Here is a 27,163-nt window from a genome sequence, read left to right on the forward strand (position 1 = left end):
AAGATGGTGTAGGCCACTGCATTAAGTGTTGTCAATAGTGATGATGTACATAAGAGGTGATGTCACTATCATACAAGGAAAATTCCCTCATGCAGGAGTGGCTCCAAAAGATGTTCCGCTACAGGAACTTTGAGTCAAAAGGACTCCTATTAGTATGACACAAACTCATGCATGATGAGCATCTCGCCAACATGGCATAAAAGGGATCTCAATGCATACATGCATGATGACAAATGAGTATATCATCAACATACAACAAAGGGATCTCAAAACACAACATGACGAATCATGACAACAAGTACATCACACAGATGATTCCACATCACATCAAGTAGGAATCATGAAAACAAGTAAGAGACAAGATCCCACATCAAGCATCAAACAGGGATTTGTGCAGTACAATACATAACAAAAGAAGTACATGAACACACTACATATACCTCACATCTAGGGGCCATCTGAAGAAAAGGATGTCAAGATGCTGAAGCTATTCGTGCCATTGATCTCACAACATCGAATCTCATGAAATCGCTGCTCACACATGAATGCTAACACCTACTCTCCACATTGAAAAGTGGCTGAAAAATGAAATGAGCAAATGGAAAATCTGAATGCACCATCATATTTGTGGCGTCGAATAGTGCAAAATCGACTGCCAAATATCTGAATTCTGAGAAAGTGGAAATCTGGGGCTCAAGGAATCTTTTAGATTCCCCCTAGATTCCTCAAAGATTCCCTCCTCCGGGTCCTCTGCAAATCTGCTACTCAAATTAGGAAACTGACTGCGCCATCAGGTTCATGTTGCTGAGAGGTGTAGGATTGACATAAAATTTGTCCAATTTGGACACTGAGAAAATTTCACCCTCTTGGAAATTTTGCTCAGTCATGGTTACACCTACATAAAAATTAATTAAAAATTAACTCTGCCTCATTTTCCATGCTCGCTCCTGGTTCCTCCATTTGCCTGGGCGCACTGGTGAAATGAAGGTTTATATCAATTCTTCGGCGGATTTACCAAAGAATTGGTTTTGGCATGTTGGTAAAATAAGCAGTTTGTTGAGGAGGGGTCGGGTGGTCAAATCCCACCCCTCCCTTTTTTTATGCATTATAGTTGTTAATCAACCCACATTTGCATTTGGCTGGGGGTCGGGTCCACATTTGGCAGCTCGCTCCCATGCCCTCTGTTATCGCATTGGCGCGCAGTAATGAGTTATTAAAATGGCGCATTTTGGTTTGTGGTATTAATGAATGGTACATAACATGGGGCCACTACATGGTGGTGGGTCAGCCCACGTGGCTGGCGCTGGCTCGGTACCTGCCGACCTCCCTCTAAACATATGGCACGGTTTTTTAATGTGTGGGGGCATGGGCCGGGTCCACCGGAGGTGGCCCGCCCACTGCCCTAATATATGTATATGTTCATGGTGGAGGTTTGGAGGGATCGGAGGGGTGATGGCCATCGAGCCATGTTAAATGTATTTTTTTTGTTAAGGTTGCGGTTAGGCCAGCGGGGGTCATGGCCCGTCGGCCTTTTAACAATAAATTTTTGGTTATGTAATAGTTGTGGGGGTGGCGGGGGTGGTGGCCCGCCACCATATTATATATATTTTTTAATTTTTATTTAAAATAGGGAAGATTTTCAAATCTTTAGAAAATAAGGGATATTGGGCAAATTAACGAGGCCACAATTTCGACCTCTTTCGGGAGCTAGGTTTCATGCCCTGGGGTCGGTCAAGTTGTAGGACACTTAAACCTAGCCCACAACCCAACTTTGAATAGAACTTTGACTGGCTCGTTCTGCCTCATACGAGCTCGGATTGACAAACCATCCACACCGCCGCGATCACGATGATGAGATCTTCGCTCTGGTCCTAGTTAGAAATCATTCCGATCACTTTGATTTTTGAGCTTCCATAAGCCCTCTTTTTCCTGTGTGTGTCTCTGGAGCCACATAGATCAATCCTTACCACTAAGGAGCTTTTGGTCCTCCAAAAGCATGAAAAATAATCTGCAACTTCTTTGTACCTTATTTGCATCACAAGCGTCCTGAAAGGCCTCGCTTCCATCTCCTTCACCTTTGTTCTTCGGAGCCTTAAGCAATGAGCTGACACCTGCAACCTCTGCAACCTGTAGTACATTGTTTTTCAAATTACATGCTTGATTTTCATGACCAACTAATGACCCAAGCATCCCATACTTGCCACGAGTTTATAACACATACTCGGTGGTCAAGTTTGCATTAGGATGGACACGATATCCTAGCTATGAAAACAAGGCCAACATATCATTGTTGCTTCAAAAAGTGATGGAAAACACATCATCACTGCAACACATGATTTACAACAATAAGGCCAAACACTATTTGCTTTGACAAGTGATGGAAACACAACATCACTTTCAGAGTGTGAATCTGCAACTCAAAATAAGACTAGACATCATTGTTGTTGAACAAAAACAAGTCATCACTTTTACATTTTAAAATGCAACAAATGATTTACAAAAGCACGACCATGAAACACTAACATATCTAGAAACCATTTTTCACTTATCAAGGTGAACGGGTCGCCTCCTTGTGGTGGCTTTTCTTGTCGAACCATCGTTCCACCTGGTTCATGCACCAACACTTTGTTTTTAAGGCGTTGCTCTGGATGGAGCCTCCAACAAGTGGCTGTTTGATGGCCACTTCTATCGCAATGACTGCAATAGGTTTTATTCCTCTAGATCTGCTTAACATGTTTCTTTACCTGTTGTTGAGAGGGTCTTTCACGCCTCATCCTTTTGTGTGCTGCCATTCTTTTCCAACACTTAGAAAATGTATGTTTATGTAATCCACAAAAGGTACATGTTTTTCGATGCCATGTTTTACGTTCATCATTAAAAACATGATTGTATTCGAAATGAACATTTGAATGTCGAGAGTGATTATACCTTTCCTTGTTGTCTATGGTGTAATCATGGCGATGAGAGCTTGCCTCAGCTCTTTCCTTGCAATGGAAACTGCCATGGGATGATGGGGATGTGTTCCCATCATTCTCTTTCCTCAAAGATTTCAATGATGTCTCGGAAGAATTTGACACCTTTGAGCATTCTCCCTCGGTGTATCTCAAGCCTGCAAATCGAGGTTTATGCACAACCTCCAATGGTTGAGTTATGCCTTGGTTATTAACACCAAGTTCTTCTTCCTTCTCGTGCTTCGTCTTGGTAAGGAGCCTCATGTTTGTCCCTGTAATTGGGATCTCCAAATCTCCAACAGAAATCATACTATGTGAAGACGAAACCGAAATGAAATCAACATCTTTTACCTCCTCTATCGATTTGGAAAGAACTGATGAGGGCCTCTCATCATCTATTGTTTGTGGTTCGCTAGCTATCTCAATGCATTCCCCAACTTCCTTTCTGACATACCAAAGTCCTGCCTGATGGGGTAGTTCTTCTACTTTGATGGAGCTGACAATGCCTTGGCCATTAACGCCCAAGCCTTTTACTTCATACCCCATTTTCTTCAACAGTTTGGAGCCAATTCCTGTGGTATGATTTTCAAAAATAGTGAAATCATCATCAGGACACGTACATGAATTCAGAGAATTACTTTTTACCTCACATGGGTCACGCTGCAGCTTTTCCAAGGACTCGTCCTTTGCTTGCAGCTGTCGTAGCAAACCATGCTTCTCCTCTTTCTCTTCATGTAGACACATATTCAATTCAACATTCTCTGTTTGAAGATTATGTTTGTTGTGCTTTAGTTCTTCCAGGGCCTCTTCCGTGGCTTGCAACTGAAGCTGCAATCACTCCTTTTCCTCTGTCTCTTTTTGTAGAGTTTCATACATTATTTCCACCCTTTTGGAAATTTTGAGCATGGTCTCGTACATTGCTTTTTCATCCTCTGTCGGTGCATGTTCCATTGTTCACGTTGCAATTCACATCCACGCAAATATCGCTTTGATACCACTTGATCCAGGTCTGGTGTGACAAAGGACCCTTCCAAGACCTTTTACTTTCATGAGGTGTTAAATTGCATTTTTTTGAAAAAGAACATAAAGGAATTCATCTGCATGCTGTAAAGAAGAGGAACATGAGAATCATCAGCACATGAAAACATAAGCCGTTGATAACGAAGTTCGTCCAGGGGGACTACATCTTCGAGCCCCGTGTCAAGATAGTGTAGGCTGCTGCATTAAGTGTTGTGAATAGTGATGATGTACATAAGAGGTGATGTCACTATCATACAAGGAAAATTCCCTCACGCAGGAGTGGCTCCAAAATATGTTCCGCTACAGGAGCTCTCAGTCAAAAGGACTCCTATCAGTATAACACAAACTCATGCATGATGAGCATCCCGCCAACATGGCATAAAAGGGATCTCAATGCAAACATGCATTATGACATATGAGTATCCCATCAACATACAACAAAGGGATCTCAAAACACAACATGACGAATCAAGACAACAAGTACATAACATAGATGATTCTGCATCACATCAAGCAGGAATCATGAAAACAAGTAAGAGATAAGATCCCACATCAAGCATCAAACAGGGATCTGTGTAGCACAATACATAAAAAAAGAAGTACATGAACACACTACATATACCTCACATCCAGGGGCCATCTGAAGAAAAGGATGTTAAGCTACTGAAGCTGTTCTTGCCATCGATCTCACGGCGTCGAATCTCATGAAATCGCTGCTCGCACATGAATGCTGACACCTACTCCCCACATTGAAAAGTGGCCGAAAAATGAAATGAACAAATGGAAAATATGAATGCACCATCAGATTTGTGGTGTCGAATAGTGCAAAATCGACTGTCAAATTTCTAAATTATGAGAAAGTGGAAATCTGGGGCTTAAGGAATCTTTTAGATTCCCCTTAGATTCCTCAAAGATTCCCTCCTTTGGGTCTTCTGCAAATTTGCTTCACAGATCAAGAAACTGGTTGTGCCATCGAGTTCGTGTCGTCGAGAGGTGTAGGATCGACATAAAATTTGTCCAATTTGGACACTGCGAAAATTTCACCCTCCTGGAAATTTTGTTTAGTCCTAGTTCCACCTGCATAAAAATTAATTAAAAATTAACTCTGCCTCGTTTTCCATGCCCGCTCCTGGTTCCTCCATCTACCTAGACGCACTGGTGAAATGAAAGTTTATATCAATTCTCTGGCAGATTTACCAACGAATTGGTTTTGGCACGTTGGTAAAATAAGCAGTTTGTTGAGGAGGGGTCGGGTGGTCAGACCTTGCGCCTCCCTTTTTTTATGCATTATAGTTGTTAATCAACCCGCATTTGTATTTGGCTGGGGGTCAGGTCCGCATTGGGTGGCCCGCCCCCATTCCCTCTGTTATTCCATTGGCGCACGGTGCCGAATTATTAAAATGGCACATTTTGGTTTGTGGTATTAATGGATGGTACATAACATGGGGCCGCTGCATGGTGGTGGGCCATCCCACATGGCTGGCGCGGGCTTGGTACCCGCCGGTCTCCCTATAAACATATGGCACGATTTTTTAATGTGTGGGGGCGTGGGCCGGGTCCATCGGAGGTGGCCCGCCCACTGCCCTAATATATGTATACGTACATGGTGGAGGTTTGGAGGGCTTGGCGGGGTGATGGCCGTCGAGCCATGTTAAAATGTAATTTTTTTGTTAAGGTCGCGGTTAGGCCGGCGGGGGTGGTGGCCCACCACCATATTATATATATTTTTAATTTTTATTTAAAATAGGTAAGATTTTCAAATCTTTAGAAAATAAGGGATATTGGGAAAATTAACGAGGCCACAATTTCGATCACTTTCGGGAGCTAGGTTTCATGACCCGGGGTCGTTCAAATTGTAGGACACTTAAACCTGGCCCACAACCCAACTTTGACTAGAACTTTGATTAGCTCGTTCTCCTTGATACGAGCTCAGATTGACGAACCATCCACACCGCCACGATCAGGACGACGAGATCTTCGCTCTTGTCCTAGTTCGAAATCATTCTAATCACTTTGATTTTTGAGCCTCCATAAGCCCTCTTTGTCCTGTGTGTGTCTCTGGAGCCACCTGGATGAACCATGTGGCAGCCTGAGAGCCACCAAAATTGTGTTGATGTATGAGCAACAGCGGGTGGGGGTCGAACTTGCGACCTCCAAGCACCGAGTCTTAAGCCTTTGCCAACACACCATCCATTAGTTCTTAACACTATAAGAACTTAACGCCTATTTGAATTTGATTGGCAGAGTGGTTGGGGGAAGGGACCAGGGCTTAGCCCCGTCTCCCCATTAAACATTACCATGTGACCACTACTACAACCGAGGGCCAGGTGGAGAGGGGCCAGCCATGGGGGCCAGCCCCAGGACGTGTGGCGGTAATGTGACCAAAGCGCATGGAGAATTGGCAGCCCGACTAGCGGGGCGAGTAGTTAGCCCTAGCCCCAGGGCACGTGGCCCCCCATGTGCCCACAATATTAAGAGTTAAGGCCTTAGAGTCCATTTAAATGCTCCAACAATTTTGCTTGGAGTTTGGCGGAATCGGGGCTCCGTTAGTAGATTTTGGGGCGAAATTGTAGGACTGGTGCCGGATTTTGGGGAACTTGCAGAGCAACTAGTAGAAAGGTTAGGGAAGCTAATACCTTCTTTAGTTTTTGGTCTTTTTAGGAGCAGGAAGAGGATAGACAGGCATTTCTGGGTCTTCTGAAGCTAATGGAACAGGTTTTACAACCATTAAAGCACTTCTGAAGAGAATTTTTGCAGGTTTAAGTCTATGGGCGGTAGGATCAATCAATGGGTTGAATCAGTTTTTGAAGGCTTTTGAAAATGGAGAGGACCTTGTATGGGTTTTATAGCGTTATTATGTTTTCCGTAGTAGCTGTGACATCTATGGTGTAGCTCATGTTTCTCTTTTATCATTATGTGTTGTTGAGGAAAGTTCTCTTTTAGTACTTCAAGTGAATTGTTGTAATTGTTATGCTCATAGTCAGATGGAGTATAGGGTCTTGATTTGAGAGCCCTTTTCTTATTGATTGTTTCATGACTGACTGTAGGTTGTCATGTTTTTAGAGTGAGAGTTATTTGTAGGAGAATGTTTCCTTGAAGGGGAAACTAGCCACTCTTTATGTCAACACACTTTATGTACTCTTTATCATTGAAGTCTTTTGAGCATAATGAGATTGGGTCAAGCCATTAGAAGCTGTACCAAGGAGACGTAGCCCATGAGAGGTGAAATCCTTCATCAATTGCTGAGTGTATTACTGTTATGGTGATGTTTTGTTTGTTGTTATGTTGTTGTTTAGTGTTTTAGTTCATGTTTTAAGCTCAAGAATTACATATAACGACATAAAAACTCATGGTTAACTTGCAATTTAACTCATAATCCTCAAGCACTTTGTTTATATTCTGAATTGGAATTTAGCACAACAAACACTAACTTTCCCATTCAGATCAGTGGTAAATCTTGATCCCGTTCCTTCTTCTGAATCTAATGAAAAAAATCTTGTTTGTATTACAATCCCTCCTCAAAATCCCAAATCTTGTCTACTTGGACATGAAAATTTTGGTTCACCATATTTCTTGACAGTCACTGCCATCTCTTCTCAATAACCCTTTGACATCTAACCCAAAATTCAAGAAATTTTTAAGCCCCTTAAGCTGCCACTTGTTCTTCATGATTACCCTCCAAGGTGTTTTAAATATTTTCCTCATTTCAGTGGAGAAAGCTGTATTCAAACCAGAGTAGCATGTGCTGGATTTTGAATGTTTTCTGGACAGGTTTGAAATTATTCATGAAAATGTGTTTTTGAGGTTGTTTTATCATTCATTAACTAGAGATGCTCAACAATGGTTTCAATGTTTAAAGCCAAATACAATCAGTTCATGGAAAGAATTTCAAGACATCTTCGTGAGGTATTAGGATGAATAAAAATATCATGAACAATATCTTTCTGAATTGTATGTGATGCATCAGAGAAGCAATGAAATAGTAAGTGTTTTAAATAGGAGATTTTAAATTTTTTACTTCAACAGAGAAATTCGCTCTCCTGAGGCTACTGCTATTGTATACTATTTAACAACTCTTCATCCTGATGTAGCGTTTTATCTTAGAGAGAGGGGATCCAAAAACTTGGAGAAAATGTTCATTGATGCTCAAGAAATTTAGGATAACCTTTGGGCCTCTGGGAAGCTTCCAGGTCAAGATTTTCATCTTGATTCATAAATAATTCAGCAGGAGAAGGAATCCAAATATAGATCATCAAATTTGAATATAAATTCTTCTTCTAATTCTACAATTTGCAGATCAGATTTTTCTACAGTAAATGACTTTCCTTTTCGTGAGATAATGAATGGTTTTGACATGGGGTTACTTGAAGAAAATGTTGTTTTAATTGGCATTGTATACTTACATTATACAAAGAACTTTCTTGACAGTAGTGAAAATTTCTTAGTTTCTGGCAAAAAATTGTCACATCAGTAGTTTGTTGAACAATAATACATGTCACATTCTCCAAAACTTTATTTTCAGATTAATTATGCTTATGTGGAAGAGTGTGAGGAATTGAACAAAGAGTTGTGTCAGCACATATGTGATGCAAAAGTATTTTTATCTGACTGCACAAAGAAACTGGTTTTTATACAACCCCAAGTTGTGGAGTAAAACAATGAAGGCGGCTTCCTTGTTCAAAAGAGGGAGCTAGCTAAAGTTTTTCTCCTCAGATTTATGATCTTGTGGCTAACTATATGACGATTTTCTTTGGTCAACAACGATTATTGATTTTGGTGTATGTGCTAAATTTTTTATCTAAAAATATTTTATGATGCATGCCAGTTTTGTACATAGAGGCATTAGGTACAAAACTCAAATGATGGCTTGGTACCCTTGGAAGGTGGATTTCACTTTAAGGAATTCATCCATGTATATAATTAGGACCTATACATAAATAAGCTCAAGTTTTGAGAATTTTATTTTCAATTGCAGTTATTCAGTTCGGTTTTAGTTGATGAACAAGGGTAGCAGTCCTAGTTGGAAGCATGTTTGGAGGGGTTTCAGATTTTAATAATGTCAGATTTCATTTTTCATATTTTAGATTTTTCATAATTTTGGACTCCATACCCAACTCACAGGGGATTTACTCACTGAACCTTTGACATAGCACGTGCGTTCGTGGCATACTAAAAAATACCCTTAATTTGACTACATATTGGAAAATACCTCTAAAAATCACATTATTTAACCCCCTACCAATATAAATCCTATACACCTCCCCAATTAAAAAAATCCCTATTTTCACTAAATATTGTATGTATTCATTTTTTTATTCACATTTTTTATACCCTTTTAGTTTTATATCCCTGGTATAGTAACATGATGCCTCTCTTATGACCCCACATGCATTCTACAATGCACCTTTCTTCTTTTTATATACATTGTAAATGCATATTAGTTGCACCTTTCTTCTTTTTTTTTTGATTGAGCAAGAGATGGTCCTTCTATTAACTTAGGTAAAAAAATATTTTACACATGTTACAACATATGCCCAGAGGCACAAACTCCCTCAAAGGGGAGTGAAAAAACCCAAAGTACCCAAAAAAAACCCTCCAAAAATCAGACAGAGACAAGGCCAAGACTGCCCTGGAACCAAAACCGACCAAAAGATCTGTCTTCAAACAATCCAACGGTCAAGAAACAACCCACGCAGGGGCGAAGCCCCCAAAAAAACCCTAAAGTTGCCCGATCAACGCTGACCGTTGATCTTCTTTTCCTGATCCAACGGCTGGAGTCCATATCGCGCGGCTTAAAAAGCCCACTGAATACCTCGCGATGAAGGCGGTTTACTTTATCGGTCCTCCACCACGTGTTGATTCCTGAGTGGAATCGCTGGCTTTTCCTTAAAACCGTCTTTGGTTTGGAAGGCGCCCGATGAAGGTGGTAAACCATTAGTGGTTTTATCTTTTCGGCCCCACCAACATGCACACCAAAAGGTAGCCGTTGATCTCCCCTCTCCAGATCTGACGGCCACAGACCAAATCGGACCCCACACCTGCACACGAAAAACCTTAAAGTTGCATGATCAATGCTGACCGTTGATCTTTTCCTTCTGATCCAACGGCTGGAGTCCATATCGTGCGGCTAAAAAAGCCCACTGAATATTGCACGATGAAGGCGGTTTGATTTTCCGGTCCTCCACCACGTGTTGCTTCCTAAGTGGAATTGCTGGCTTTTCTTTAAAACCGTCTTTGGTTTGGAAGGAACCCTATGAAGGTGGTAAACCATTAGTGGTTTTATTGTGTCGGCCCCACCAACATGCACACCAAAAAGTGGCCATTGATCTGCCCTCTCTAGATCTAACAGCCACAGACCAAAACAGACCACCCAACTACTCACGAAATACCCAGTGATGAAGGCGATAATCACTGTCCATCCACCTCCATGCGTCGCCTGCTGAATGGCATCACTTGTCTTCTGGGAAAACTTCTCCTGGGTCAGAGGTCGCTCGAAGCAGGTGGTATGTCTCAGGCAGTTTTGACCCTAGTAATTTCTTCCTTTGACGCCTTTTTCTTCCGTGGAATCATTCCTCCTATGAACAGATATCTTCTGTCTCGATAACCGACTGTGCAACTCCTCTGAAAGGCCGTCTGAAGTGAACTTATCCATCATTTTCATGAAGTAAAATTTTGTCTCTTGAATTTTCCTGATACTGTTGTCTGTCGCTGAGGGCCCGGGATGAACATCCCTCCTTCAACCTATCATCTGTTACCTCCTCCCACCAGCAGCACAAGTCGATATGCTTGTTTCTTACCCCCTCATTGGCGAGCTAGTCCGCAACTTTGTTGTCTTCCATGCAGACATGCACCAACCTAAAAGTCCTTAGCATTCTTAGGCGTGCTTGGATTCTTTGGTAGATTTGTAGAATCCGCCAGTGTTCTGATATTTTCTCTGGTGCAGCGCCATCATTTATCCTCTTCACTGAGTTAATGACTAATTCCAAGTCTACCTCAATGATGAAATTGTGAATGTTGTACTTAAGCAGTATTTCCAGGCATAATTCCATCTCCATGAGCTTAGCCATATTGTTGGTTGCTTTTCTTAGATAGCTGTGGAAGATGACTTGTATGTTTCCTTCCTCATCCCTCATGACCCCTCCATATCCTGCTTCTCCTGGATTCCCTTTTGAGGCCCCATCTATGTTAAATTTTAAAAAGCCATGTGAAGGGGGTTGCCAAGAAGACTTTACAGCTGAGGTAATCTTGTTGATTTGCATAGAACCCTGAGGGGGATGAACCTTGAGCTCTAACTTCTCCAGTATTATGGCCTCTCTTTGTCCAATGGGTTTGCCAGTAGCAACACCTCCTAGGATATGAACAATCTCTTTGAGTTGTTTAAGGATTAGCTTAAGGATGCTGCTCACTGGACTCACTTTATCCTTGAAAATCCTGTTGTTGTGCTCCTTCCAAACATTCCAGATTATGAATCATGGGGTCAGCATCTAGGTGGAGTTAATGATCTCATTATTTGAAAATTTTTTCTGCCAGTTCTTCAAAGTAGTAATGATGTCATTTACATTTCTGTCTGTTTGCTTGAAGACTTCTCCAACCCAATTCCAAAGTATTGTAGTGAAAGTGCATCTATTCAGGAGATGATTTGTAGTTTCTTCCTATTGTCTACATAAGTGACATCTTGAGGGGCCAACAAAGCCTCTTTTTCTTAGGTTATCCCATGTCAGAATCTTGCCCTGTTGAACCAACCACTTGAACAGTTTGACTTTCATCCAATGAGGATTATCCCAGAGTTCTTTCCACGTCTTATCAGTGTTTGGAAGGTTAAGCCCTGAATCTATCCTTTTGGCCTCCTTAAGGTTGAAGAGACCTGCCTTGTTCTTTCCCCATCTTAGTTGATCGTCCAAGTTTGAGTTTAAGATTTGCCTCTTGTCTAAAAGACCTTTAAGGGCTATAGCTTGAGTATGCAGCATACCCATGCCACTGTAATCTGGAAGTTTCCATGTTCTCCATTTCCCATTGTTCCTTGATTGGTCCCAATAGTCACTTACCCACCTTAATCCTTTGTTGGTGGTATCGGTGTGAATGTCTGCTAATTCATCACTTCAGAGATTGTCCTCCTGCTGCCAATTATCCTCCCAGAACCAGGCCAGATTTCCATTTCTGATCTCCTAGAAACTGTGATTTTGGACTAGGGCCCTGTTCTCCCATGCCCTGTTCCAAATTGCAGAACCTTTTACTTGTCCTGTCATTCTGATTAGGTTCTTCTCCTGCCATTCTCTTGCATATTTTTGCTTCCATAGTTTTGCCCAGGGGGCTTGTATTTCTTTTAGCCATCTCCACCAGATTTTGGCACCAAGAACTCTGTTAAGAATTCTTGGGTCATGAAGACCCAAGCCACCATGGGACTTAGGTTTGCAAACCTTGTCCCATGCCACAAGGGCCCATTTCTTCTTTTCTTCACCTTTCCCCCAGAGAAAGTCTCTCTGAATGTTTCTTATATTAGTAATTACACCAGTTGGTGCCAGAATGGCAGATAGCATATAGATAGGGATCATTTGGAGGATAACCTTAGTTAGAATCAATCTCCCTACTAGATTTAGTGCTCTATTTGTCCATTTTCTAATCTTATCTTTTAGCTTATTAAGAACAGGCTCCTAGATATCCTTGTGAAGCAGTCTGTTGGTGAGGGGAACTCCTAGGTACTTCGCTGGCAGTGACTCCCTTTGAAAGCCCAAAATTTTGGAAAGATTTCTTTGTATTGAAATATCAGTATTGAAAAAGAAAATCTTTGATGTAGTAAGACTTACCTCTGTGCCTGCTACCCTAGCAAACTCACTCAAAATATGTTTAAAAGCTTTGGCTTCCTTAATAGTGGGAGTGCCTTGAAGCATAGTATCATCCACAAATTGTTGATGTGTCACCGTGTCCCCACCTTGAGTAAGTCTCAGACCCTAAATTCTCCCATCCTCCTTAGCAGCTCTAATTTCTCTCCCTAACCCTTCCATCATTATAATGAAAAGGAAAGGAGAAAGAGGATCGCCTTGCCTGAGACCTCTTGAAGGCTTGAAGGTTTTGGAGGGAGAGCCATGGAGAAGAATTGAACAGCTGGCGGTGGTAACTATCACCATAAACCATTTAATCCAATTGTAATCAAATCCATAGGCTTTTAAAATTGTTGTTGTGTATGTCCAGCTAAGTTTGTCATAGGCCTTTGCTATGTCCAACTGAATTATCATTCCTGCCTGTTTATTGGTAATGAGTGAATGAACCATTTCATGTGCTTGAATTATATTATCTAGAATTTGTCTTCCCTCCACATAGCCTGTTTGCTCCTATGACACTAGAGTTGGAAGGAGTGGTTTGAGACGGTTGGCAATTACTTTGGATATAATTTTGTATACCACATTGCATAATGCTATAGGTCTAAATCTGTCTGGAGAGGTGGCCTTTTCCTGTTTGGGGATTAAGGCTATGAAAGATTCATTGAGCGCCTTTAAGACTGTCTTAAATCGTCGAGAGTCTTCCACTACCTCCAGGATGTCCTGTTTCACTATCCTCCAACAAGCTTTGAAAAAGTCCACATTGAAGCCATCCGGGCCTGGTGCTTTCCCATTGTGCATCTCTTTAATGACTTCCTCAATTTCTTCCTCTGTTACTAGTCTGTTGAGATTGTAATTATCTTCTCTAGTAACCAATTTAGGAATGTACTGAGTAAATCTTTTCGTAAATTGGTTTCTGTCTTCCAAGGTTTCCTCAGCAATTTTCTGAAAATGTTGGACTAGAACCTTCTCCATCTCTTCATGAGTGTTTCTTTCTATTCCATGCTGATCTGTAAGTTTCACAATTCTATTGTTGTTTCTGTGAGCTATGGTGGATCTGTGAAAGAATTTGGTGTTTCTCTCCCCTTCTTTAATCCATTGTACTTTGGATTTCTGTCTCCAGAATATTTCCTCTTGAAGACATCTGTTGTCCCACTCCTGCTGGAGTGACTCTGCCATCTCTTTCCTTTCATCTGTGTAGCCTTCTGTGATGAGAATCTGGTTTATTTCCTTTAGTTTCTTTTCCACATCTCCTTTAGCTTTGAAGATGTTACCAAATTCCTTTTTATTCCACTCTTTGAGTCTGCCTTTGATGTGTTTGAGCCTGCAGTGTAGAAGGAACATCTTTGTACCTTGAAGGTGTAGTTCTTCCTTCCACCATTTTTCAATGTTTGTGAGGAAGTCTGAATGTGTGAGCCAAGCGTTCTCAAACCTGAAGGGGGTGTTCCTTGGTTTACCAAAAAGAGAAGCCTCCAATTGGATAGGCCAGTGATCTGAACCTCCAAAAGGTAGTATGAGCGCAGTAATGCTGTTTCCCCTGAGAGGAAGTTCCTCTGAAACAATAAATCTGTCCAATTTTGAGGATACTTGGGTATGGCCCCCTCTTTTGTTATTCCAAGTGAAGATTCCATTACTTGTTTCCATATCAACCAATTTCATATTGGTGATGAAGTTCTAGAAGGCGATTGAATCTCTACCAAGTGTTCTAGTCCCTTCTTTCTTCTCCATGAGTGATTTTGTCATGTTAAAATCACCTCCAAGAATCCAAGGTAGAGCTGGGTATCTCTTCTTCATATCCTCCAATGTTGTGAGGAGTCGAAGTTTGTCCTCCATTGGCGGCGGACCATATACATTAGTGATCATGTAACATTGTCTATCACCCACCGGTTGGAAAATCAGAGAAAGGTGATGTTTGGATGCCTCCGCATCAATCACACAAAATTTCTATGGATCCCACAGAGTGAGAATTCCACCAGAAGATTTATTTGCCTTAACTTCAAGGTATTCATATCTATTTAACCATTTGCTATGTTTTTCACGGATCCTCTCCACTGAGCATTTTGTTTCCTGTATGAATACTATGTCAGGTTTTTCCTCTCTGATCCTGTTACCTAGATTCCTCTGTTTTCTTCTGCTCCCTAGTCCTCTAATGTTACAGGTTGTGATTTTCATTGAGGTGGGGTTTTAAAGGAGTAATTAGAAATGTCTTTCATCCTTCCTGAGTCAATCATGAGTTTGCCACACTCCAGCAGTAGTTCTTTCTGTCTTTTTCTTCCCCTCCTCTTGCTTGGATTTTTGGTTAGTTTTCCTGTTATTAATCCTATTGAGGAAGTCCCTTTATTTTCCTGGTTATCATGTCCTCTTTTGACTCCTGCAGCTGTTTGCTGTGACTTGTTAAGGAATATCTGTTGGACCTTGTCCACATCCTCCTGAGGGATGGAGTTTATTCCCAGGTTTCCTCCTTGTTCTAGAAATTTTTCTAGCTCTAGGTTCTCCCTTTCCAGGATCTCCTGTAAGTCTTGGTCCTCTGTACCACTTTCACTTTGAGTCATTTCCTGGTCTTTTTCTATTTCCATGGTACTCAAAGGGTCTGTCGTGTGTTCATTCTGTTCCTGAGTGAATTCCATGTTGGTCTCTTTTCCTTTCCCCCTTGCTGTCTGACTCTCTGTACTCTCTTTATCACCTCCATCTACTTCTTTTTCTCCTAAGATCTCAAAACTGTTGTAACTTCTTGTTTTGTTATCATTCACAATAGGGTTCTTTTGTGTCTTCCTTCCCCCTCCTTTTCCTTTTCCTCCTACTTTGGTGAAACCTGTCTGGTCTTTCCCTTTGCTGGTGTTTATATTTTCCTCCCTTCTATTAAGAGGACAATCTCTAGATAGGTGCCCATGCTCATGACATTTGTGACATCTGAACGGGATGTGTTCATAGTCAACTGTTTGAACCCATTCCTCGTCATAGACTTCTAGAATGACCTCATCTGGAAGGGCTCCTGATAGGTCCATCTCCACACATATATGGGCATAGGAGGTATATTTTCCCCGTAGAGTTGCCTCTGAAATTTTTAAGAAATGACCTAATTTATTTCCTATAGATTTTAAAGACTCTGGCATCCAGTAATCTAAGGGTAAAGAGTATAGTCTAATCCATACCGGTACTGAAGTGAAGGTTTCTCGTTCTGGCACGAAGTTCATCGTCCATGGCCACATATAGAGACCAGCAGTTGCAAAGAAGTATGGTCCACCTTCAAAAATCCTATCTCTGTCTTCCATGTTCGTGAACACCACTATAGAAAAACCTTTGGATCCAAGATGTATATTTAAATCCCCGTTTGGTTTCCAGTTGTATTTTATCCAGGTGTACAACGCTTTCTCTGATGGCTAGATTCCCATAAATTTGCATATGATGGCATAGTTTGCCATGTGATCCCTGTGCGCTTGCAGAGCTGGATCATTCAGAATAACCCGAGGTTTAGTTATGGTCTTGGGTTTAAAAGGCCCCATCTTGGCTCTGTTCCCTGACCTTTGTCTTCCGCTATCTCCTCTTGACAATCTTCTTCGTGGGCCCCTTGATCTGCATGGGTTTTGTTGCCTTCCATCTTCTGAGTTTCAGTGTTTTTTGTCTTGACCTCCAAGGGTTGTGGAGGTTTGTTCTTATTCCCTCCTCTTCCTCTGTTTGCAACCATATTACTGTAGGAGGGAGTGGAGCTCCCTCCTCCCTGTACCTCCATGGGTACCTGTTGCCCTCTGTCACTCTCTTAGTTAAACCCTAGAACCCTCTGCGGAACTAGAAATCACCTCCAGTGCCCTGTGCAGTTTTCAAAAAAAAAACACACCTTTCTTCTTTTGATATACATTGTAAATGCTTATTAGTTCCCCCACAATGAAATTACTTAACCCACACTCAAGCACATCTCACTATGATTTTGTGGCATTTAATGGTCTAAGGCACACAAATATCAACCATGTTTTAGGAAGATTGATTATGTGAATGTATATAAAATAACATATAAATTGATCTATATGATGATGAAAAATCAATTGATGAACCTTTATGAATAGGTTTGCACCAAATAAGGTGTTCAGCACAAGTCTAGACCCTCTAGATACAAGACCAATATCTACAACCAAGTTTGGCCCCAAATATCATATCAAGGGTGCAATCCCAACCTAGACATGCTTAGAAGAAGAGGATGGACAAGTCCCAACGCATGTGCTCTTAAGGGAATAACAAGAAAGCATGAAATGACCTTTTGATTCACTGTCATCTCACGAATGAGATATGGGCTATCACTCATAGACTATGTAAAATGAAACAATGGATTGGAGATAACACATAGGCATTAAATGAATGGACTACAACTAGAACATAAGAAAAAAATTTGGTTGTAGAGGTCATCTTCTCCATTTGGCTGGCTCAAAATAATGGCGTATTCCAAAATAAACCTCCAAACATCTACAAGGTTTTCTACATGTTGAAGGCAAGCTTTACCTTATCATGCACCTCACTAAAGACAAGGCTTCCTTGCACTCTCATACATTTGAAATACAATTCTAAAATTTCTAGAGGATATTTTTATTATCCAATTTTAAGGTCACAACCAAGCCAAACACCACATTGGTGTATGATACCCCCTTGCTTGTGGGACAAGGGACCCACCTTCGCACAATGATTTGACTTCTAAGTCAACAGAGGCATACATACTTTAACCCCTCTAGTTTTGAACTTGTGACCTCTTAGGAGGAAACACATGCTCTTAACCATTAGGCCCACTCAAGCTGGATATAGTATTTCTCCTTAAGGTCTCTTTCAAAAAGTTGATTATTTATCTTGGGATTTATTTTACATAATGAGCGATTACATTGGAACTAACATCATATAGGAAATAGAAACGACCCTGGCAACAATATTAAGAACTAATATCATTTCCTTGACGTAGGAATGACCCTGGAATTTATATAAACAGAGAATCACTTGAAAATTTAAGCTAAACAATATTAAAGTAATGTCTTGAACACCAAGAACCAAGAGCCTTATTGCCCTATAATGAAGCAACCTATGCAAGATCAAATTTACAAAAAAGACCTGCCAAACAACATCCAAGTACAAAATTATGGCAGATAAAACATCTATAATGCCAAAATCAGTTGAAAAGCACGATATGGGACTTTCAAATTCGAAAACCAGTTGAGAAGCATGGGATCAAACTTCCAAGATTTTATATAACGATTATTTGAACGGAGGTGCTCACAAGATAGGCTTAAATGTCCAAGGAGGAAATGACAGGAGAAAATATTTGCCAGAAATTGAAAATAATCCTTTCGTTGCTCTTTCCCAAGGGATTAAGCCGTTTGTTTATATAAACACTTCAGTTAATATTGTTGTATGGCACTTGTTAATATTTTCTTCTCAGTGTCAATATTAGAATAGAGAACAACCATTTTCGATATATACAACCATGCTTACAAATATCCCAAAGCTTCTACGGAAAACCTGTAGACTAGAGGCTATAAAAGGTCAACAAGGTTTGAGCACTTTTAAAAGAACAAGTGCAGGAATATACTTATTACCTTGGAAGCTCAAGTTGTGCAGGACTAGTAGGACTCACATCACCTTCCAGGATATATATTATAGAATCTTCAAAGCTAAACCAATTGTCCTTGATTTTTCTACATGAAACTGTTAAACTACTAACATATCCAAAGATAATTTCACAGCAGCTAATGATTCTAAAAGCACAACTTGTTTATTAGAACAATCGTAATTTTACCAATATGTCACAATAATTTGCAATAAATAGCTATGGCAGAATTAGTTGAAGCGAAGTCACATAATTTTCTTTCAATACCTCTGAACTTACTCCGAGACAACAAAAATATGCAACATTTTATCAAACTTTGTTGCATCTAATAAAAACATAAGTTGGAAACATAATTCCATGCTAAAAAGGTTTTGATCAAATTTTGGCTAACTTAGTTTCCTATAACACGCAGGATTTAGTCCAACTTAGTTTCCTCTAGTTCAAACAAAAGTTGAAAACAAAATTCCGCGCTAATAGATTCTTGATAACTCTAATTTAATTTCATAATAAAACAATATACTATAGTCTAAAACTATGATATTCTTACTGTTAACAACAAATGCAAGTGGGTGACCTTCCAATAGAATTCAACCACTACTGTAGCAACACAAAAAACAATCATACAAGGATGTTTCATAAAAATTGTGCCACCTACAATGTCTGATCTAGTGTAAAAGCCTTGAGAAGAATCAAGCTCTTGGACTAACCAAGCAAAATTATGTTAAACACTATGGTGTAAACAAACATCATACTCTCAAGACTCAAAACACGAACTAGATACACAACAACATGAAATAGCGTGAAAAAAGATAGGCTCTCTATAAACAACACTAAATTTGTATATCTACCCCATAATGAAGAATAAAGTTTCTTTATCTAACTATATTGCACTTGAAAGTTCTCGACTATATAACATAAAATCAAAATATCTAGGTTGTGCACCATCAAAAACCAAATTCCAAATTTCCAACCATTCCACAGTTTAAATCTAAACAACAAATATATGCCAAGGCCTGAAAATATTATGATATAGCTTTTAAAAAAACATCTCCATCAAACAGTTGTTTATGGGATGACGATACAACCAAGAGTATATTTGTACATCCAACTCTATAAATGTCCACTTCTACAAACTCAAATCTTGCATGTTTAGGATCGTGCTTCATGCTAGAATAAATTGAATCTATGAAACAACTCCATAGACCTAGAGCCAAGTCAACTTGTTAAGCACTGGTCAGAAAAAGCTTTGTAAAAGAACTACATAAAACCTATGACTACTGTGAAAAACCTATGACCACTATTAAGACACATTACAGAGCCTGGTGTTAGAATATTCATCTGTTAGTTGAAAAGTACATATCATACAATTCACAGTCTACCATGCCCTCCTAAAATGAATCGAACTTTTTCTTATCAATGTGCACTCTGGTAGAAGCTAGATCCTTCTTCTTATGAACCGTTGATGCATCAACTCCTATAACTTATGTTGAAGTGGAATTTATGCTTGGATCTTGAATATTATTCTCATATTTGTTGGGCATGGTAGAAGTGGGTAGGAGAGGTCACAAGGGTATTTTTTTAGGCCTTCATATAAAGCAGTAGACTTTGAAATTGCCACTTTACTCTTCAATTTGGGCTTCAAAGCATGAATGCTTGTATAGAGCCTGCAAAATAAACCCATATCAATATATTTTGTTTGTAACATAAGCACATCGTACCTCTTGTAACATAAGCACATCATACCCTTAAATAAGCTAAATTGATAAGTGGATGAACACATACAAGAATAATGTGTCACAGTCCAAGGGTTGGATTCCAATCCTTCTTCAGAGTATTGACACATATCTCTCCATCACTTGCAATATTAGGATGGAATGTTTTTGTGAAAAAATACCCTGTAGTCCAAGCCAATAATTATTGAAAGACGCCAAAGTTTATTTCTCAGTTTTTACAAGTCATGCATCCCCCTTATATACTTGATGATTTAGATAAGCAGTAAGTAGAAAAATAAAAAGAATGTCTTATAGGCAACTAAACATCTAAAGAAAACATAATATCCATTTAAGATAATGTAAATTGGATGAAGCATCATTATAAGGATCAACAATTACCTCTGGGAGGAGAGTTTGGAAAATCAGGAGTTGGAACCAATTTCATTCGAAAAACACCAAATTCATATGGAGTTCCAGCTACAGGAAAAAGCATCAATAAATGTAAATATAGCTCATATTCCAAAAATCTAGTAATAACCATGCAAAAAACATGAATTCAAATGCTTCAATAAATGCAATATGAAAAAATGATCCCTTTCTCAAGCATAGAACATGCAAAATATGTTACATTGTTCTGGATTATTCTTTTAGAATGTACTTGATCCTTCAATGTCTGCAATTGTGATTGAAAAATTTTTCATCATTCACCACCACTTTTATACCTCCATTAGGTGATTCGTTAAGACTATTCAGCTCCTTTGTAATTTCATTTGTCACCAAAGGTGGGAGGTTCTCGTTTTCAGCCTGTAACAAAAGATATTTATGTATTTACGTATGAAGATCCACTTCAAAATGGAAAGCATCACAAAAAATTATGCCTGACAAAAACCATATTAACTGATCGTGAGCAACTCGAAGTATAACAACCTACATGCAATTTTCACCACTATCCAGGATGTTGGAGTTTTACATTGTATAATTGAATACTAATCAGAACTCTGCACGTTTAAATATAGCAAGGTCCAGTAAGATATGAAAGGCCCCAAATATTTACTGATGTAAGGTTTTTACTTTTGAAAGGAAGAGGGACTTCCCTGCAGTAAAAAAAAAACAAATTTATGCTAAAAATCTATGCATGAGGAGAAAAAGGGATAGAAACATTCATAATATGCCAATTTAGTTGTAGGAAAATCTCTACTAGAGATAATTCAGTATCTATAATGAGCTAAAAGGCCCCATCATCCATCAGTAAGGTCAATATTTTTATCATGTCCCACTGGTACAATTGCCTGAAATTCAACTTCTAGCAATGGCTGAAAACATCCGCTTGCTGATTTGGCAGATGGAACCTCCATATCTAGCAGGTAAAATGGAATTTCACAACTCTCATTTACCTTGAAGGCTTGAGAATGACAAGTTCAGTAAGGAATGTGGAAAGAAAAAGGAATAGATAACATAGTCAAGGAATAAAGACCATTGGCCATGACAAGATAAAGGGGCCACATTTTTTTTTTTAACCGAAACGGATATTTTATTTAAGAGTGGCCTAAGCCATATCAAGTATTACATTTTCTGTTTCTAACAGAATGATTTCTGCTTTTACTAGATCGACTTGCCCTTTTAAGGGATGGCTGCCATGCTCGGTTCTCCTGCATTTATACTTATCATGTTCTTTTCTAGATTGCATCCAATATTTGCCAGACTGTCTGCTTCTGAGTTTAATTCTCTGAGGATATGAAAAATTTGAACTGAAGAGAAGTCCTTCAAGAGTCTGTTCACTCTTATAATCTGTTTGTTCAGAACTGGATCCTTAAGCCCTTTCATTTTTAGAAGAGCTTTTATCAGCAATTCTGAATCTCCAAACACTAAGATTTCCCTTGGGTTTTCTTTTCTGGCTAGCTGGCCAGCTTTTAGAAGACTAAGAGCTTCAGCCTGGTTGTTGGTTTTGATTCCGAGTCCCCAGCTGAATTCCTCTTTTCTTCCATTCGGGAGATAAATGACCCCCCCTGCTCCTGACCTGCCTGGATTACCTTTCGAGGCTCCGTCAAAAAAGATTGTGCATTTTCCTTGAGATTTCCACCACTTCTGAAAGCTTTCCAAATTGTTTCGAATCTGCCAGTTTTCCTTATGCTTTGGTCGAATGATTGAAGAAAGACTCGCTGTAGAAGTGAAGTCACCCAACCATGCTCTCTCTTCATCTCTTAGGGAATTATCTCTGACATTGGATTGTCTTAGAGTTTCTATAAGAAGTTTCTTGGCCTTTTCTGCGACATTTCCCGCTGGCGTTTCTTTTTGATTAAAAACAGTTTCGTTCCGGGAGAGCCACAACTTCCAGCACACATATTTTGGAGCTGCTATCCACACCTTGTACCAAAGGGATTTGGCTGCGATGCTGTAGGGATACCTATCTTTCCAAGACAAAAACATGTCTGATATCGAACATTGCTCTGGGGGTCTTACATTCAGTCCAGCCAAGAAGCTAGTCCAGGCCTTCTGTGCATACTCACATTCAATAAAAATATGCGCTGAGGTCTCCAAGGCTTTTTTACAAAACACGCAGCGATGTGGACCAGCTATATTCCTTCTACATAGATTGTCTCCAGTTAGGATTTTGTTATGAAACAAAGTCCAGAAGAAGAAATTGATCTTCGGAATGCTGAAGCTTTCCCAGATCTGCTTCCACACTGCTTCCGGGTGCAAAGAGTCCTTTTTTCTTTGCATCTGTATGTACCCTTGTTTGGCTGTGTATACCCCTGTTGGTCCCCAACCCCATGAATCTTCCTCGTCCTTATGCACTGGAGTAAAGTCTGTGATTTCTTCTATGAAATAATTTAACTGATTTTTTAAGTGCGCTGGTGTGTTGGGCAAAGTCCAGCACTGCCAATTGCCTTCATTATCCCACTCTGCAATGTCCTCGATTTTCCTGACTCCTTTTGATCTCAACCAAACTCTTATATCTGCGATTTCATTCATGTCCGAGAGTGGTGGATGGCCCATGATTCGGTCTCTCCACAGAAATGTTTTTTTGCCATTCCCTGGAATTTTGTACAAATGAGTTCTGAAAAAATCTATCCCTTTACAACAAAGCCTCCAAGCCTGTGTTCCTTTAGGAGAAGACGCTGGATTGAAGGAGATAATCGACCGATTTCTGAGATATTTGAGATTTAAGAGCTGGCTGATTGGGTGTCTGGGCTCAGTTATTAGTTGCCACAGAAGTTTACAACCCAGGGCTAAATTTGCTTGTTGGGGGTCTCTAATTTGAAGTCCTCCCTCAGCAATTGGTCACTTCACCATTTCCCAATTAACTAAATGGAAACGGCTACTGTTCCCCTTTCCACCATTCCACAAAAAGTTCCGCATTAAACTGGAGATCTGATCTGCGATTTGCCTTGGAGCCAACAACAAGGAGGCTTGGAAAGTAGGCAGAGCTGAAAGTACAGAGCGGATGAGAGTGAGCTTGCCTCCTGTGGTTAGCCAGACTCCGCCCCATGCTGCTATCTTCTTATTGAACTTGGAGATCACCTCCTCCCACATATTATTACGATTGGACCCCATCGTCAGCGGAAGACCGAGATACTTTATTTTATCCCACTCTGCATAACCTTTGAACCCGAGTCCACTGGCTATCCTTTCAATTGTTTGTTGATCGGTATTCCATCCGTAAACTGCGCTTTTCCGCTCACTAATTAGAGCTCCCGTAACACTACAATACTTTTGGAGGATTGTCTTGAAGGAATTAGCGATTCTCATGGATGCGCCCCCGAGCAGGAGTGAATCATCGGCAAAGAGCGCATGATTCACTGGGGCGACGCCTTGCACGATTCTAATCCCAGGAATGGTGCCCCTTTGTTGCTCATGTGTCAACTTTTTGCTTAGTGAGTCCGCCATCAAAATATAGAGGAAGGGAGACAATGGGCAGCCTTGCCTCAGTCCCCTGGTGGCTGAAAAAAACTCTGTTGGTCTCCCATTGACCATTGGAGCGATCCAGATATTTTCAATGCAGGCTTTGATAAGGTTTATGAATTCTTGTCTGAACCCAAAGGCTGCAAGAACCCTGAGCAAGGAAGAACGATTAACACGATCAAAAGCATTACTCATATCTAGTTTGATAATCATACCTTGTTCTTTCCGTGTGTGGCTGGAATGAAGAGCCTCTTGGATTTGAATGACATTATCTAAGATTTGTCTGCCTTTAACAAATCCTCCTTGGGCTGGAGAGATGAGTTTTTGAAGAAGTGGTTTGATTCTGTTTGCCAGCAGTTTGGCCACGATCTTGTATGATGAATTACACAGAGAAATCGGCCTGTATTTGTCAAAGGATTTTGGATTTGTTTCCTTAGGGATTAAAGCTAGAAATGTGGATTTTATTCCACCTCCCATTTTTGCTTTCCTCATGACTCCTCTTATCATTCTGAAGAGATCAATTTTGATAATCTCCCAACAAATTCTGTAAAAGTGTATTGTGAAACCGTCGGGGCCTGGGGCTTTATCTGGTTCCATGGACCATACAATACTGGTTATTTCTTCTTCCGTTACTGGGCTCATCAGAGAGACATTATCTTCCTCACTGACTAGATTTGGGATGGTTGTGAGGAACTCTGCTTCATCCTCCTCATTCCCATTTCTTTCTGCTCTAAGAAGGTTTTGGAAATGATTTACAGCTGCTTCTTTGATTTGAGTGAAACCTTTATATATCTGTCCACTAGAGCTGGTAATTGCTGTTATGTGATTGCGTGAGAGTCGGGCCCTGCACTGTCTATGAAAATAAGAGGTATTTCTGTCTCCGGATTTGAGCCATAGACTTCGAGATTTTAAACGCCAATATTCCTCTTCATTTATGAAAGAACAGTATACCATCCTTTGAGCAGTTTTTTCATTGGCTAAATCTGTGGAAGAGGGTTCTTTCTCCTCCATTTCCAGTTGTATTCCTTCCAAATGAATTACTGCCTCCTTCCTCTGCTTATTGGGAGATTGCATGGATTTCTTTATCCAATCTTTAAGTGCTTTTTTGGTATTTTTCATTTTTTGCTCCCACACATAACTAGGGGAACCGAGAACTTCTATCCTCCATGCTGCTTGAACTGTTTCTAAAAACCCATCTTTGCCTGCCCAAAGAGGGTTGAAATGAAATGGAAGGGGGCCTAAATCCTCTTCCTCTTTTAGACATAAGAGGATAGGTTTATGATCCGATGTTAGCTTTGGAAGAATCTTGGTAAAAACTATTCTGTTGCCCATCATTAAAGAGCTGCTTATAAGAAACCTATCCAATCTGGCTGAGATATGATTTTCACCGGTTCGATTGTTTGACCAGGTATATTTGCCTTTCACTGGTTTGAAGTCTACCAGATCCCACTGCAAAATCAAATTGCCCACTGTATTGATGAAAGGATCTCTAGACAGTATCCCTCCTTTTTTTTCTTTGGGATCTAGAGTTATATTCAGATCTCCACCTATGACTAAATTTGTGGGACTGATTTGCACTATATATTCTATAAGTGACCTCCAGCACTCTCTCTTTTCTTCATAATGCACAGGAACATACAGGTTAAACAAAGCGAGGGTAAGATTACTTACGGTGTGACGCAACTCTGTAAAAATCCAATGTTGAGTCTCTAGGAATCGTTCTAGTGAGAAGTCTTTTGTCCATAAAGTGCCTAATCCTCCATCTGTGCCCCTTGCACTAACAGCCTTTCCTGAATCAAATTTCCATTTCTTAGTACTGGTGTTTAGAAGGGTTTCCCCTTCTACTTTGGTCTCTTGGAGCATAAGGATGTCCGCGGTCTCCATCTTCAATAAGTCTTTGATAGCCTCTGCCTTGTTGGGATTACCCAGACCCCTACAGTTCCAAGAGATCAACTGCATCATTTACCACTTGAAGGGGTTGGCCCTCCTCCTTTGGAGGCCCTAGGCCTGATATTCCTCCCTAGTGTCATTTCGATGGTAGCTTGACTGCCGAGGGTTTTTTGTCTTTCTGACTCCTCTTCTCTAGTTTCCTTGTTTGATCTTCGTCCTGCCCTTTTTGTTGATCTTTCTAGTGTTTCATCATCCGATGATCCCATATTCTCCATTGTTTTCTTCTTTTTTTTGATTATATCTGCGTATGATGGAGATGAAATGTTGCTTGGGAAGGAGATTGGGGTGTTACCTGGTTCTAGAGTTTCGATATTCTCCTGCTGTGGTGGTTCTTCTTCCCCTGCTTCCGGAGGATCCGAAGGAGGCGTGAGGATTTCAAAGGGGTTTTTATCCCCCTCTTTGCCTTTTGCTTCACTGCTTCCAGCATTTTGGTTGCTTGTGCTTCCCTTTTCTACTGTGTTCTCTGTCCCTTTAGCCTTGTTTTTGTTGCTCTGCCTGTTGAATGTTGTCTTCTTTGCCTGTTTCCATTGTTCTTCTTTTTCCTTCTCTGTTGTCTCGTCGCTTCTTTTTTTGCAGTATCTAGCAAAATGCCCATACTCGTGACAGAAACGACACTTGAAGGGAAACTGTTCATAATCAAGCTCTTGTATGTGTGTCCAGTTTGCCACCGATAGCTGAATCGCTTCGGGTAATCCTGTTTCCAAATCGACCTCCACGCAGATCCGGGCATAGGAATACTGGTCCTTCCTTGGGGCTTGGTCGATGTATTTTCCAAGAGCATTTCCGATGGACTGGAGTGAGCTTTGATTCCAGCAATGCAGGGGAAGATGCGGGAGGCGCACCCAAACAGGAACCGCCTTGGGCACATCTTGCGCTGGGTCAAAATCTGTAGACCATTTGTTCAGGTATAGTCCTTGGGGCCCCATGAAGTATGGCCCATTTCTGAAAATCAGGCCTCTGTCCTCTGAACTTTCAAATAGGAAAACAAAGAATCCTTTGCCTACAAAATAGATCTTGATTCCTTCATTTACCAGAGGTAGCCAGTTCCTTTTGACCCATTCTTCAACAGCTCTAGGGGATGGCCACAAAACCGTGAACTGGCCGATCAGACCTTTTTTTGCTAGATTCAGTGCAGATCTGCAGATTTCCGCCTCTGGAAGGGCCACCTTGGGAATACTGTCCAGTTTTTTGACAAATTTCTGCTGCGGGCCTGAGGCCTGATGTTTTCCT

General features: G+C 40.4%; 1 pseudogene; it reads right to left on the reverse strand.

The window, feature by feature from the left end:
• Positions 1 to 19,866: 19,866 nt before the first annotated feature.
• On the reverse strand, positions 19,867 to 21,435 carry LOC149144178 (ubiquitin-conjugating enzyme E2 22-like; annotated as a pseudogene).
• Between the last annotated feature and the right edge of the window lie 5,728 nt (positions 21,436 to 27,163).

The sequence above is a fragment of the Pinus tabuliformis genome, chromosome X (genome assembly GCF_031772625.1).
Source record: "Pinus tabuliformis cultivar Carrire ecotype Pingquan chromosome X, CPIR1, whole genome shotgun sequence".
In the NCBI taxonomy this organism is placed as follows: domain Eukaryota; kingdom Viridiplantae; phylum Streptophyta; class Pinopsida; order Pinales; family Pinaceae; genus Pinus; species Pinus tabuliformis.